The sequence below is a fragment of the Ceratotherium simum genome, chromosome 23, assembly GCF_057802395.1.
Source record: "Ceratotherium simum simum isolate JZ-2026a chromosome 23, ASM5780239v1, whole genome shotgun sequence".
NCBI lineage: Eukaryota > Metazoa > Chordata > Mammalia > Perissodactyla > Rhinocerotidae > Ceratotherium > Ceratotherium simum.
The window spans coordinates 38,902,771-38,918,909 of NC_141922.1; positions in this window are offsets into that span (position 1 = coordinate 38,902,771).

The window sequence follows — 16,139 nt, forward strand, 5'->3', positions numbered from 1 at the left end:
AAACAATAGAAAAAATTAATAAAACCAAGAGCTGGTTCTTTGAAAAGATAAACAAAATTGACAAACCTTTAGCTAGACTCACCAAGAAAAAAAAGAGAGAAGGCACAAATAAGTAAAATCAGAAATGAAAGAGGAGAAATTACAACAGACACCTCAGAAATACAAAAGATTATAAGAGAATACTATGAAAAGCTATATGCCAACCAATTCGACAATCTGGAAGAAATGGATAAATTCTTAGAATCATACAACCTTCCAAAACTGGATCAAGAAGAAGTAGAGAATTTGAATAGGCCAATCACCAGTAAGGAGATCGAAACAGTAATCACAAACCTCCCCAAAAATAAAAGTCCAGGACAAGACGGCTTCCCTGGTGAATTCTACCAAACATTCAAAGAAGACTTAATACCTATCCTTCTCAAACTCTTCCCAAATTTGAATTGAGGAGGGGGAAAGCTCCCTAACTCATTCTATGAGCCAACATTACCCTGATACCAAAACCAGACAAGGACAACACGAAAAAAGAAAATTACAGGCCAATATCACTGATGAACATCGATGCAAAAATCCTCAACAAAATACTAGCAAATCGCATACAACAGTACGTTAAAAAGATTATACACCATGATCAAGTGGGATTTATTCCAGGGATGCAGGGATGGTTTAACTGTTGCAAATCAATCAACATAATACACCACATTAATAAAATGAAGAATAAAAATCACATGATCATCTCAATAGATGCAGAGAAAGCATTTGACAAGATACAGCATCCATTTATGATAAAAACTCTGAATAAAATGGGTATAGAAGGAAAGTACCTCAACATAATAAAGGCCATATATGAGAAACCCACAGCTAATATCATCCTCAATGGTGAAAAAATGAAAGCTATCCCTCTAAGAACAGGAACCAGACAAGGATGCCCACTGTCACCACTCCTATTTAACATAGTACTGGAAGTCCTAGCCAGAGCAATCAAGGAAGAGAAAGAAATAAAAGGGATCCAAATTGGAAAGGAAGAAGTGAAACTGTCACTATTTGCAGATAACATGATTTTATATATAGAAAACCCTAAAGAATCCACCAGAAAACTTTTAGAAGTAATAAACGAATATGGTAATGTTGCAAGATATAAAATCAACATACAAAAATCAGTTGCATTTCTATACACTAACAACGAAGTAGCAGAAAGAGAAATTAAGAATACCATCCCATTTACAATTGCAACAAAAAGAATAAAATACCTAGGAATAAACTTAACCAAAGAGGTGAAAGAGCTGTACGCAGAAAACTATAAAACATTGCTGAAAGAAATTGAAGAAGACACAAAGAAATGGAAAGATATTCCGTGCTCTTGGATTGGAAGAATTAACATAGTTAAGATGTCCATAATTCCTAAAGCAATCTATAGATTCAATGCAATCCCTATCAAAGTTCCAACAACGTTTTTCACAGAAATAGAACAAAGAATCCTAAAATTTATATGGAACAACAAAAGACCCGGAATAGGTAAAGGAATCCTGAGAAAAAAGAACAAAGCTGGAGGTATCACACTCCCTGATTTCAAAATATACTACAAAGCTATAGTAAGCAAAACAGCATGGTACTGGCACAAAAACAGACACACGGATCAATGGAATAGAATCAAAAGCCCAGAAATAAACCCACACATCTATGGACAGCTAATCTTTGACAAAGGAGCCAAGAACATAGAATGGAGAAAAGAAAGTCTCTTCAACAAATGGTGTTGGGAAAACTGGATAGCCACATGCAAAAAAATGAAAGTAGACCCTTACCTTACACCACACACAAAAATTAAATCCAAATGGATTAAAGACTTGAATGTAAGACCTGAAACTATGAAACTTCTAGAAGAAAACATAGGCAGTACACTCTTCGACATTGGTCTTAGCAACATATTTTCAAGCACCATGTCTGACCGGGCAAGAGAAACAATAGAAAAAATAAACAAATGGGACTACATCAAACTAAAAATCTTCTGCACAGCAAAGGAAACCATCAACAAGATGAAAAGACAACTTAACAATTGGGAGAAGATATTTGCAAACCATACATATGATAAGGGGTTAATCTCCAAAATATATAAAGAACTCATGCATCTCAACAACAAAAAAACTAACAACCCAATTAAAAAATGGGCAAAAGACCTGAACAGACATTTCTCCAAAGAAGATATACAAATGGCCAACAGACACATGAAAAGATGTTCAAAATCATTAACTATCAGGGAAATGCAAATCAAAACTACAATGAGATATCACCTCACCCCCATCAGAATGGCTATAATTAATGAGACAGGAAACAACATATGTTGGAGAGGATGTGGAGAGAAGGGAACTCTCATACACTGTTGGTGGGAGTGCAAACTGGTGCGGCCACTATGGAAAACAGTGTGGAGATTCCTCAAAAAATCGATAGAACTACCATATGATCCAGCTATTCCACTGCTGGGTATTTATCCAAAGAACTTGAAAACACCAATGCATAAAGATACATGCACCCCTGTGTTCATTGCAGCATTATTCACAATAGCCAAGGCTTGGAAGCAACCTAAGTGCCCATCAAGGGACGAATGGATAAAGAAGATGTGGTATATATACACAATGGAATACTACTCAGCCATAAGAAACGATGAAATCCAGCCATTTGTGACAACATGCATGGACATTGAGGGTATTAAGCAAAGTGAAATAAGTCAGAGGGAGAAGGCCAAATACCGTATGATTTCCTTCATTAAGTAGTAGATAATAACAACAATAAACAAACACATAGAGACAGAGATTGGATTGGTGGTTACCAGAGGCGAAGGGGGGAGGGAGGAGGGCGAAAGGGATAATTTGGCACATGTGTGTGGTGATGGGTTGTAATTAGTATTTGGGTGAAGAACATGATGTAAGCTATACAGAAATAGAAGTATAATGATGTACACCTGAAATTTATACAATGTTATAAACCATGTTACTGCAATAAACAAAAAATTTTAAAAAATAAAATAAAATGAAAGAATAAAGGCAAAAAAAAAAAATAAAACACCTATCACATTCTCAGGTGCTTTAACATGCATGCCGTTTACAGCAAAACTCATATTTTACTAAAGGAGGTGTGAAGAAAGACCCAAAATGATAAAACTTATTGCTTATATTCTTTTTCACATTCTTATGCAAATTGAACAACGGAGTTGTTGTCAGTACTTATAACATGTGAATTTCCTTACTATAGTGATGATGATTTTGATCTTAATGATGATTGCTAACATTTATTAAATGGTTATTATGTACCAGGTTATTCTATATTCCCCGCCAGAACCAGAACCATCAGTAAAAATTATTATTTTACAGATAAGGTTATGGGGTACAAAGAGGTTAGCTGGTCCATGGTTATACTGCTAGCAGCTTATTTCATTAAACCATGATGCCTTCCAGCATTATTTCCCTTTTGAGCTCATCCAAGACCAACTCAAATTTGCATCATTGTGACACCCAGCCTCAGTGTCAAGGGAGAATTAAAGTCCAAGCTTCACATTAAGCAAATTAGTCTTCTCATTTGACATTAATAATAACATTGCTTATTTCCAAGAAATGGAATAGACTATTAAAGAGTAAGTGCAGATCTCATCCATCTGTGGCAGATAGGTGGAATAATCTCTTTAGAAGCATTTGATTTTTCTAAAATGTGATGCTTGGCTTTGGTTTTAGACTCTAATACTTAGCCCAGAGAAACTGACTTTGAAGACATAATTTTTTTCTTCGTTATATTTTGATAATACAATGCTTGTGAGTGTAACTTTGTATTGTTGATCATGTAAGAATTGATTAGCTGCTTGAACTCTCAAAGTATGAAGTAATAAAGTCAATCTTTTTTTTTAAATTTTTAGTTAATTAATTTTTTTATTGCACTAACATTGGTTTGTAACATTGTATACATTTCAGGCATACATCATTATACTTCTATTTCTGCGTTGAGTACATCATGTTCACCACTCAAATACTAATTACAATCCATCACCACACACATGTGCCTAATCATCCCTTTTGCCCTCCTCTTGCCCCTCCGGTAACCACCAATCCAATCTCTGTCTCTATGTGTGTGTTTGTTGTTGTTTTTATCTTCTACTTATGAGTGAGATCATATGGTATTTGACCTTCTCCCTCTATAAAGTCAATCTGTTTTAAATGTAAAAGTTATTTATTTATTTTTTAAACCCAACCCAGTGATTGTCTTTTTTTTCTTTTTTCTTTTTTGAGGAAGATTGGCCCTGAGCTAACATCTGTTGCCAATCTTCCTCTTTTTTACTTTTTTCTTTTTTTCTCTCCAAAGTCCCTAGTACATAGTTGTATATCCTAGTTGTAGGTCCTTGTAGTTCTTCTATGTGGTACACTGCCTCAGCATGGCTTGATGAGCAGTGAGTAGGTCCGCGCCCAAGATCCCAACCAGCGAACCCTGGGCCACCAAAGTGGAACACGCGAACTTGACCACTGTGCCACTAGGCCGGCCCCCTAAAAGTTATTTTTTCAACAATCTCTGAGATCTACTTTAATGGCATAGCAACTTAAATATGTATGTATATATGCACACATGTGTAAGTTCATTTTAATCTAAATACTAACGCATATGCTCATGGTATTGTTATTTATGGGTGATAACAATATGTATGCTATGTAGCTTCTTTTTAACTTGTTAAAAATAGTCTTATTACATGGTTTCATTGGTACGTGGTCAAGATAGGCCAGGCTAAACTATTGTAATGAACTCTGAAATCTAAGTGGCTTAAAATCACGAGGTTTGTTTGGTTTTTGTTTTGTTTTGTTTTAACCAATCACAGTCTAAGTGGGCCAGTCAGCTTTCCTTCATGGCTCTCCTTCAAGTAGTGACTCTCATTTCTAGGCTCCTTTCATCTTGTGATGTGGCCATCTTAAAAGCATGACCTCCAGGGTCACTGTGGAAGGGGAAGAGAGATTGAGGCAATTATATAGAGGTGGAAGGGGGGGTAGCATTTTATGGCCAGGCTTGGAAATAGTACGTTACTTCCACCCACATCCTATTGGCCAGAATTCAGTCACGTGGCCCTAACATAATTGCATGGGAAGCTGGGAAATGTAGAAATAGAAATCCAGTGTGCCTACAAAAAGGAAAATGAAATGGAGTTTGGTGAACACATAGCATTGTCTCTGCCACAAATAGGAAGGAATCAACTTCTTGGAAAGCAGAGCAAAAAGGTAGAAAGAACAAATGGGTTGCGACTACCTACAGTTTTGTACAAAATGTAAAATGTCCCTAATTGAGTATATACATTCCCTCTTCTACCTAAGGGATTATTAGGGTTTAGTAGTTTCCTGTTTGCACGAGATTTAGTCTAGACTAGATTTAGTCTTAAAGCCAATGGTCAAAAGAGAATGGAGTTATTAAATTGCCCACACATTCCAGAAACTGAATGGTATTTGGATACTGCTTAAGTAGACTTTTGATGTTTTATCTCTATTTTTATGAATTTACAGATCATCCTCCATGTATCCTCAGTGTACGTGGAGATTACTAAAGTTATAGGAAACAGAAAGATAAGGGTCACATGTGTTTCCTATCATGTAAAGAACTAAACTGGAAATCACATGATATAGGTTTGCCTACCTTTAATTTCTCGCTATATAAAAATAGGTTTGGTCTATAAGAATTTAAGAAATATCTGTGGACTTCTGGTAGTGGGCATGATAGGGTAACTAGTATCAGACTTCCTCTCCTGCTGTAAACAGTATTAAACTGAACAAAATATACAGAGCAACTGTTTCTTAGGCATTGGACAATATGTAGTGTATGACTGCAATCCTTGAGAGAAAAGAAGCACAAAACAAGAGCTCTATAGTCAGCCTGGGGGCATTTTCGAAACCATTTGCAGGGAATTAGAGTAGACAAATAGATTGGAGATTGGGGTTGCTAAGGTGGCTGGAAATTGCAGTACAGGGTACATACAAAGTAGGGAGCCCCTGGGCCGGCCCTGTGGCTTGGTGGTTAAGTGCGTGCGCTGCGATGCTGGCGGCCCGGGTTCGGATCCCGGGTGCGCATCGAGGCACCACTTCTCCGTTCATCCTGAGGCCGAGTCCCACGTACAGCAACTAGAAGGATGTGCAGCTATGACATGCAACTATCCACTGGGGCTTTGGGGGGAAAAAAATAAAATAAATAAAATCTTCAAAGTAGGGAGCCCCAAGGAAGTAGCTCAAGGACTCTGCATAGAGGTTTCCTTTGGGCCCTTGGCCAAATCCTAAGCTGCGTATGTGCTGGGTAAGACTCTGTAAGGCATATCAGAAAACAACAGCTGGAGAAGCTGAAAGCAAACCTGGACTTCAGAAGCCGCACAATGCTGTGAAGACATTAGAGTTCCAACCCAGTCAGAGTGGAGAGACTTTGTTGAGACTCCAAAAGGGCCATGCCCTAGGAGCAAGCACCATACCATATAAGTAAGGGCTAAACCCTAGAACTAAGGAAAATCTGATATAGACCCACAGTAAAAGCCTAAAATAAGCCTCAACAGGCTCAAAGTGATTCACACTAATTTAACTCTTTGTCAGAACAAAATTCAACACTCTTCAGAGGAAGATAACAAAATCCAGGGTCTTTCTACGTGCAGCATAAGATTAAAAAATTACTGTACATGTGAGGAAGCCGGGAAAAATTGACCCATAATCAAGAGAAAAAATGGTCAAGTGAAGAGACATGCAGATGATCAAGATTTTGGAATTAGTGAAGAAAAACTTTAAAATTAGAAACATGTTTTAAAATTTAAAAGATCTTTTTCCTGTTGAGGCTTTATATGAAACCATAGCCCCAGACAGCAGCTTGACTACACCTCATGAGAGAGCTTGATCCACAGACATCTAGCTAAGACACCTAAGCCAGACTCAGATTCCTGACCCGCAGATACTATGAGATAATAAGTGTTGTTTTAAGCCACTAAAATATTTATAGCAAAAGACTGAACAAATTGCTGAAGAGATGGATTAATTACAGCAGATAAAGGGAAACTCTTATAAAGAACCAGATGAGAATTCTAAAACAGAAAAATACAGTATCTGAAATTAACCCACTGGATTAGCTCAAACAGATGGACACAACAGAAGAAAAGATGAGTAAAATTAAAGATAGGCCAATGGAAGTTATTCAAATTAAAGCATAGTGGGCCAGCCCCGTGGCTTAGCGGTTAAGTGCCCGCGCTCCGCTACTGCAGGCCCAGGTTCGGATCCCAGGTGCGCACTGATGCACCACTTCCCTGGCCATGCTGAGGCCACGTCCCACATACAGCAACTAGAAGGATGTGCAGCTATGACATACAACTATCTACTGGGGCTTTGGGGAAAAAAAGGAGGAGGATTGGCAATAGATGTTAGCTCAGAGCCAGTCTTCCTCAGCAAAAAGAGGAGGATTAGCATGAATGTTAGCTCAGGGCTGATCTTCCTCACACACACACACACACACACAAAAATTAAAGCATAGTGAGGAAGTAAGAGGAGAAAAAACAGGACAGAGTGGTAGAGACCAGTGGGACAGTACCAAATGATCTAATGTGTATAATGGAAAATGGGGTAGAAGAAATATTTGAAGATATAATAGCCTGAAGTTTTACAAATTTTATGAAAGATAACAACCTACACATCCAAGAAATTCAAAGAATCTCAAGCAGAATAAACTCTTTGAAGACTATACCTAGGTACATCATAGTCAAACTGCTGAAAACCGAAAATAAAGATAAAACCTCAGAAGCATCCAGAGGAAAAGACATAATACATTTAGAAGCACAATAAGAATGATGGCTGACTTCTTATCAGAAACAACAGAAGCCATAATGGAATGACATCTTTCAAAGTGATGAAAGAAGAAAAGAATTTGTCAACCTGAAATTCTGTATCCAGTGAAAATGTCCTTCAAAATTGAAGGCCTTCATTTCAACTTTGTCAGAGCCAAAAATTCAGCTGGCACAATCGGTGGGGCTGGGGTGTAGGATTTGGCTGTCATGGTTGAGGAGGTTTGAGGAGATGGCCTATATGATTAGGAGATTGACTACATACAGGAGGATTGACAATATATTGAGGATAATGGGAGCCAAGTTTTCAATATTAGAGAAAGAAGTTATAAATATGATAAGTACAAAAGACTTATTAACTTTATGGTGGAGAAACACGGCATATGCCATTTTTTGTATTGTGGTAAAATCTATATAATATAAAATTTACTATTTTAACCATTTTTAAGTGTACAGTTCAGTGGCATTAAGAATATTCACATTGTTGTACAACTATCACCACTATCTATTTCCAGAAACTTTTCATCTTTCCAAAGTAAAACTCTGCACCCATTAAAGAATAACCCCCACAACCCCTGGCAACCACTATTCAACTTCTGTCTCTATAAATTTGATAATTCCAAGTACCTCATATGAGTGGAATCACACAGTATTTGTGTTTTTGTGACTGGCTTATTTCATTTAGCATAATGTCTTCAAGGTTCATCAATGTAGTAGCATTTGTCAGAATTTCTTTTTAAAGTGAAATAATATTCAATTTTATGTATATTCCACATTTTGTTTATCCATTCATCTTAGACACTTGGGTTGCTTCCATGTTTTAGCTATTATGAATTTTTTCATATGTTTATTGGCCATTTGGATATCTGCTTAGAGAAATGTCTGTTCAAATCCTTTGTCCATTTTTAAATTGAGTCGTTTGGGGTTTTTTTGTATATTGAGATGTAAGAGTTCTTTATGTATTCTGGATATTAGCCCCTTATCAGATATAGGATTTGCAAATATTTTCTCCTATTCTGTAAGTTGCCTTTTCACTCCGTTGATTGTGTCCATTGATGAACAAAAGTTTTAAATTTTTATGTAGTCTAATTTATTTAATTTTTCTTTTGTTGTCTATACTTTTGATGTCATATCCAAGAAATCATTACAAATACAATGTCATGAAGCATCTCTTATGTTTTCTTCTAAGGGTTTTATAGTTTTAGCTTTTACCTTTAGGTCTTTAATTCGATTTGAGTTAATTTTTGTATATGATGTAAAGGAAGGCTCCAATTTCATTCTTTTGCATGTGAGTATCCACTTTTCCCAACACTATTTGGTGAAAAGGCTATCCTTTCCCCATTAAATGGTCTTGGCACCCTAGTGGAAAATCATTTGTATATGTGAGAGTTTCTTTTTTGGCTCTCTGTTCTATTCCATAAATCTATATGTCTGTCTTTATACCAGTACTACACTGTTTTGATTACTGTAACTTTGTAATTGGGAAATGTGAGTCCTCCAACTTTGTTCTTCTTTTTCAAGATGGTTTTGGCTATTTAGAGACATACAGCATCTTACCCAAGTAGTAAAAGTTAACATCACCAATAATGAGGACAATTGACATTGTGTATTTACTGATAGGATGCACTGAAAAGGACCCAGCATCACTTTGTGTTATTCCTGTCAAACAAACAAAAAACTTCTCTTAAAAAATGAGGATATATCAGACAAACCCAAACTGAGTGATATTCTGCAAAATAACTGGCAGGTACTCTTCAAAAATGCCAAGGTCATGAAAGACAAAAACAGAGGTAATCTTCCAGATTGAAGGAAATTAAAAAGACATGATAGGGCCGGCCCCATGGCTTAGCGGTTAAGTGCGCGCGCTCCGCTGCTGGCGGCCGGGTTTGGATCCTGGGCGCCCACGGACGCACCACTTCTCCGGCCACGCTGAGGCCACGTCCCACATACAGCAACTAGAAGGATGTGCAGCTATGACATACAACTATCTACTGGGGCTTTGGGGGGAAATAAAATAAAATTAAAAAAAAAAAAACAAGACATGATAACTAAATGCAATATGTGATCCTGGATTGGATTGTAGACTTAAAAAGAACATTATCAGGACAATCAGTGAAATTTGAGTGGGATCTTTGGATTAGATGATAGTATTGTTTCAGTGTTAGTTCCCTGAATCTGGGTCATTATATCAACAATATGTTTCAAATGGTTAAAAAATTATGTATAATATTATGTATATTATACAAAATTATATTATGTATAATCTCAAGAATTATAATATGTATAAGGTATATACATATGCCAGCCCAGTGGCATAGTGGTTAAGTTCAGCGCACTCTGCTTTGGTGGCCCGGGTTAGGTTCCCAGGCGTGGACCTACAACACTCATCAACCATACTGTGGCAGCAACCCTCATGCAAAATAGAGGAAGACTGGCAACAATTGTCAGCTCAGGTCAAATCTTCCTCATCGAAAAAAAAAAAGTATATACATATGCAGAGACAGAGGGACAGAAAGAAAGACAGACAGAAGGATTAAGCAAATGCGGCAAAACGTTAACAATTAAGTGTTACCAGTTAAAGAGTACTTGGGAGTTGAAAGTAAAAATTTAAAAAAATAAAAAAATGATGGCCAAATATAGGCCTTTTCAGAAAAACTAAAGCCAAGAGAATTTGTGGCACTAGACCTGCACTGTAATAAAATACAGTACTTAGGAAGCCCCCAGGACGCAATAGAAATGATCCCAGATGGGAGCCTGCATCTGCAGGAAGGAAGAAGAACAATGGAAATGGTAAGATTTCTAAACCACACTTTCAAACTTGTAATTCAATGTGGTGGATTAAGCACATTGTAATTCAATATGGCGGATTAGCCCCTCTCCCTCCAAACCCCTAAAAATTACTATAAGGATCAAGTTATAAACCCATAAAAATATACAGAGAGCATTGGTTGATCAGAGGTTTCAACAAATTTCTGGAGACTGAAAAGTGGGTGATGGACTAAGTATTGAATGAGGCGGGGAGGAGGAAACCTCACTTAAAAGAATGCATGGTGGATATTGTATTTGAGGAGACTGTACAACTATCCTTCAGAAGCCTGGAGAGCCCTAGGACTCAGAAGTGCCAGGTCTGCAGAGACAGCAAAATATGGGTCTGAAAACAGAGGAGTTACTGGAAAGTCTGTAGGCAGAACATTCAACACATACACATCTCTGCAGAGAATAGTCACCATGCTGTACATTATTAGATCCCCAGAACTTATTCATCTTTTTTTTTTTTGCTGAGGAATATTCACCCTGAGCTAACATCTGTTGCCAATCTTCCTCTTTTTTTGGCTTGAGGAGGATTAGCTCTTCCTCAACCTAATCTTCCTCAAGATGTTAGCCCTGAGCTAACATCTGTGCCAGTCTTCCTGTGTTTTGTATGTGGGTCGCCGCCACAGCATGGGGGACAAGTGACGTAGGTACACGCCCAGGATCCGAACTCACCCACCCAAGGCCACCGAAGTGGAGTGCACCGAACTTAACCACTATGCCATGGGGCTGTCCCCCTCATGCACCTTATAACTGAAAGTTTGTACCTTTTGACCAGTATCTCCCCATTTCCTCCAACCCTCAGCCCTGGTAACAACCATTCTTCTCTCTGATTCTATGAGTTCAAGTTTTTTTAGATTCCACATAGAAATGAGATCATACAGTCTTTTTCTGTGTCTGTTTATTTCACTATGCATAATATCATTCAGGTTTATCCATGTTGTCACAAAGAGGAGAATTTCCTTTTTTATGGCTGAATAATATTCCATTGTATACAATTTCACAATGTATACATATATTAAAGCATTCACGTTGTACACCTTAGAAAAATAAAAAGATCACATCATACAACCTAAGTATATACAATTTGTATTTGTCAATCACACCTCAATAAATAAAGCTGAGGGAAAAAATAATTTAAACAAAAACATAAAACCAAAAAAAAAAAAAAACCCCACCAAAAACCAAACACCAAAAAACCAAAAGAAATGGAAAGAATTGTCTGGTGAGAGATTTGGCAGTGAGCATGTGAGTTAGTGCCTCGGTTACCACACAGTCCTCCACATTCCATTTTATAAACTCCAAAGCCTAATGGCTGTTCCCTGTCTGTTCACTTAAAGTGACACCTGCCAGCTGACAAGCCCTGCCATGACACAGAGCTGATAGTGAGCTTTTATATTGCCTCATTCTTAAATATGGATGGGCAACCAAAAATCTTTAGAGACAAGTGTGCAATATTAAAGAAAAACAAAACAAAAATTACTCCCTAGGAGTTGATTCCTGGAACAAAAAAAAACTTTAAAAATTTATAGTTAGGGGCCAGCCCCATGGCTTAGCGGTTGAGTGCGCGCGCTCTGCTGCTGGCGGCCCAGGTTCGGATCCTGGGCACGCACCGACGCACTGCTTCTCCGGCCATGCTGAGGCCGCGTCCCACATACAGCAACTAGAAGGCTGTGCAGCTATGACATACAACTATCTACTGGGGCTTTGGGGGAAAAAATAAATAAATAAAATTATTAAAAAAAAATTTATAGTTAGTGTCCGTAGATATACATATATATCTGAGAGAGATATCTCAGAAAACAAAAGAATTGAAATTAAAGTCTCAAACCGATATCTATACAGCCATGTTCATAGCAGCATTGTTCACAATAGGCAAAAGGTGGAAGCAACCCAGTGTCCATTGACAGATGAATAGGTAAACAGTGCGGTATATACATACAGTGGCCTTAAAAAGAAAGGAAACGCTACAACATGAACGAACCTTGATGACATTATACTAAGTGAAGTAAGCCAGTCGCATAGAGACAAATACTGTATGATTCTACTTATATGAGATACCTGGAGTAGTCAAATTCATAGAGACAGAAAGTAGAATGGTGGTAGCTAGGGGCTGTGCGGGGGGCAGGTGGGTGGAGGGGCGGAATAGGAGGTTGTTTGATGGGTACAGAGTTTCAGTTTTGCAAGATGAAAAAGTTTTGGAGATTGGTTGCATAACAATGTAAATATACTAAACACTGCTGAAATATGCACTTAGAAATGGCTAAGATGGTAAATTTTATGTTATGTGTATTTTACCATAATTTAAGTAATAATAATAATAATAATAAAAGATCCTTGAGGGCAGAATCCCCCATACATACCCACACACAAAGTACAGATTATAAAATTTGGGAGGCAGAAGGGGATGATAGTTGAAGGAAAGGTAGGATCATTAATATCATCACCTAAAAAGAGTGGTGTAGAAAATTGTTAATAATTGATAGACCTAGAAATAAAATTCAGAGTATTTTAAGGTTATTAATGCAACTTAGTTAAAATGAAACAAAGATTTCAAACTCTTTAGTTGAAAAAACCTTCAACATAGACCTAGAATCAATTTATCTTCACATATAAAGGAAGAAGAAGGAATTTATAAAAGAAATGTCCTAGTTATTTATAGCTTTCAAAAAACAGTGATGTCGGGCCGCCCCGTGGCTTAGTGGTTAAGTGCGCACGCTCTGCTACTGGCGCCCGGGTTCGGATCCTGGCCGCGCACTGACGCACCGCTTCTCCGGCCATGCTGAGGCCGCGTCCCACATACAGCAACTAGAAGGATGTGCAACTATGACGTACAATTATCTACTGGGGCTTTGGGGAACAAAAAAAAAAAAGGAGGAGGATTGGCAATAGATGTTAGCTCAGAGCCGGTCTTCCTCAGCAAAAAGAGGAGGATTAGCACAGATGTTAGCTCAGGGCTGATCTTCCTCACAAAAAAACAAAAAAAAAAAACAGTGATGTCAATTAAAGTATTAACAGTAGAACCCAGTTTACTGAGTAAGACAACCAATGATAACTGCAGCCTTATAGGGGTCAGAGTTATATTTTACAGAAAATAAACTTTAAAGTTCCGGGTTCTTAAGACTTCTTTGTACAAATAGGTTACAAGGAAAGTTTTAGTAACAGAAAACAGAATAGGATTCTGTGTTTCTACACAGCTTTCTACATTGAAGAAAGTAGGATGGGTGCTTAGGGGATGTTGTCAACTCCCCACCTCAGAGGAGCAAGCTCTGTGATGGAGGAAACTTCTGCTTTTCTCCAGCCTCCGGGGAAGAGGCGGGACTGGCTGACATTGAGCGCTTGGGCCCCCAGCAAGGTCTGCGAGGGCTGGATCTGCTTGATCAGGCCGTGGTTCCTGGTCATACCATACCCTACTTGGCATGAATAGGATACTTTGTCCTAAATAGTTTTACTATCTCCTCGGGGAAGAAGGAACAGTTTTCTTTTTCTTATCTTAGATTTCTTTCAGCAGCAATTTCAAGGGCAAAAACTTGGAATATCCTTGGTTACCACTGATGGGGAAAATCAGCTTGAGGAGCTTAAAACAGGCATTATGAAAAAAGAGGAGGCGGGAGAAGCGCGTTTAACACATGGAATGTGTTATTTTTGTATCAATTAGCATATATTTTTGTATCAATTAGTAACCAAAAGAGGGAACTGAAAAGGTGATATTGGGGGAAGCAGGGGAAGGGTCGTGAGAAGGTGTAAGTGAACTCAGTGCTCCTCCATCACAGCAGGAAGTCAACAGACAATTTCTTATATTGATAAATCCAGAAATTTGTTTGATAACGTTATGCTCTCATATGATAACACATCATTACATAATGATAGCATATTATTTATGCTTTCACATGATAGCATGATTGCATAATAATAGCATATTATTCATAAATGTGAAGATAACTCAAGAAACGGGTAAAAGTAGTTGCTTCTGGAAAGTAGGATGACAGTGGGGCATATCAAGAGAGCGGACTGAAGCTTTTCATTGTAAGCCCACCTGCAGTATTTGGTTTTACAACCATGAGCATGGATTAGTTTCATTATGATCAGGTGACTCTGAACAAGAAACTGAAAAGGTGGACTAGAGCAGACTAGAACCTGCTCTTTCACTATGTTAGGAGCTTGAACTTGACCTGCAGGCTATGAGAAGGCACTGACGATCTTAATCTGGGGGAGAAACGGCCAGTTGTGCAGGAATAACCCACATAGTAGTCCCTGATGAGGCCTCTCTCACACTGGGAGGGGGCCCTGTGTGTGACCTTTCCAGCTCTTGCTTCTTCCCAACACTCTCTCCCTCCCTTCTTTGTTCTTTCTTTCCTTCAACAAGTATTATGAGCGGCTCCCATGTGCCAGAAACTTTAGTGTGTTACAGTTATTGACCAGAGAGTCAGTGTTCCCTGATATGTGGGGCAACTTTCACTGCAAGATGATTTTAAGTGGTACACGACTACTACATTTAAAAAAAAATAACATAAATTGCAAAAAGGAAAAAAAAAGAGAGGTAGAGGGGAACCTACAAATTAAAAGACATACCAACCAATTGCAATGTGTGGCCCTTATTTGGATCCTTATTCAAGCACTTAAAAAGAAGATATGTTTAGAAATCTGAACTCTGGATATTTGAAGATAGTAAGGGATTATCATTGTTTCAGGTGTGATAATGATATTGTAGTTATATTATAAAATAGACTTGATCTTTTAGAGATATGTAATGAAATATTTACCGATGAAATTACGTGATACCTCAAATTTGCTCCAAAGTAATCAGTGAGGGGAGAGGATAGGGGGTTGAGATGAAACAAATGTGTGTTGTTCAGTTGACCATTGTCGATGCTGGATGATAGGGCCTTTCATTGCTCTACTCTGTCGACTTCAAATGTATCGGAAATTTTCCAAATTTAATAAAAATGTTGAATCATACAATGAAGAAGTTAATCCCTTTTCAATACTCCTTCAATCCATCTGATTAGTCAAGCAGAAAGTCTCTAATTCTTTTTATAAAGTCAGACTCAGAGCCTTCAATTAGACATTAATAAAACGGTTTGGTTCCCAAGTGATCCTGGCTTATGTTCTGTAGTGATATAAAATTTATATAGAATTTGTTTTTAAAATTATAAAATATATAATTTATAATATATGTTATAAAAATTTTAAGTAAAAATTTTAGCAAGGGCCGGCCCTGTGGCTTAGTGGTTAAGTGCGTGCACTCCACTACTGGCGGCCCGGGGTTCGGATCCCGGGCACGCCCCAACGCACTGCTTCTCCAGCCATGCTGAGGCCGCGTCCCACGTACAGCAACTAGAAGGATGCGCAGCTATGACATACAACTATCTACTGGGGCTTTGGGGGGAAAAAAAGGAGGAGGATTGGCAATAGATGTTAGCTCAGAGCCGGTCTTCCTCAGCAAAAAGAGGAGGGTTAGCACGGATGTTAGCTCAGGGCTGATCTCCCTCACAAAAAAAAAAAAAAAAAA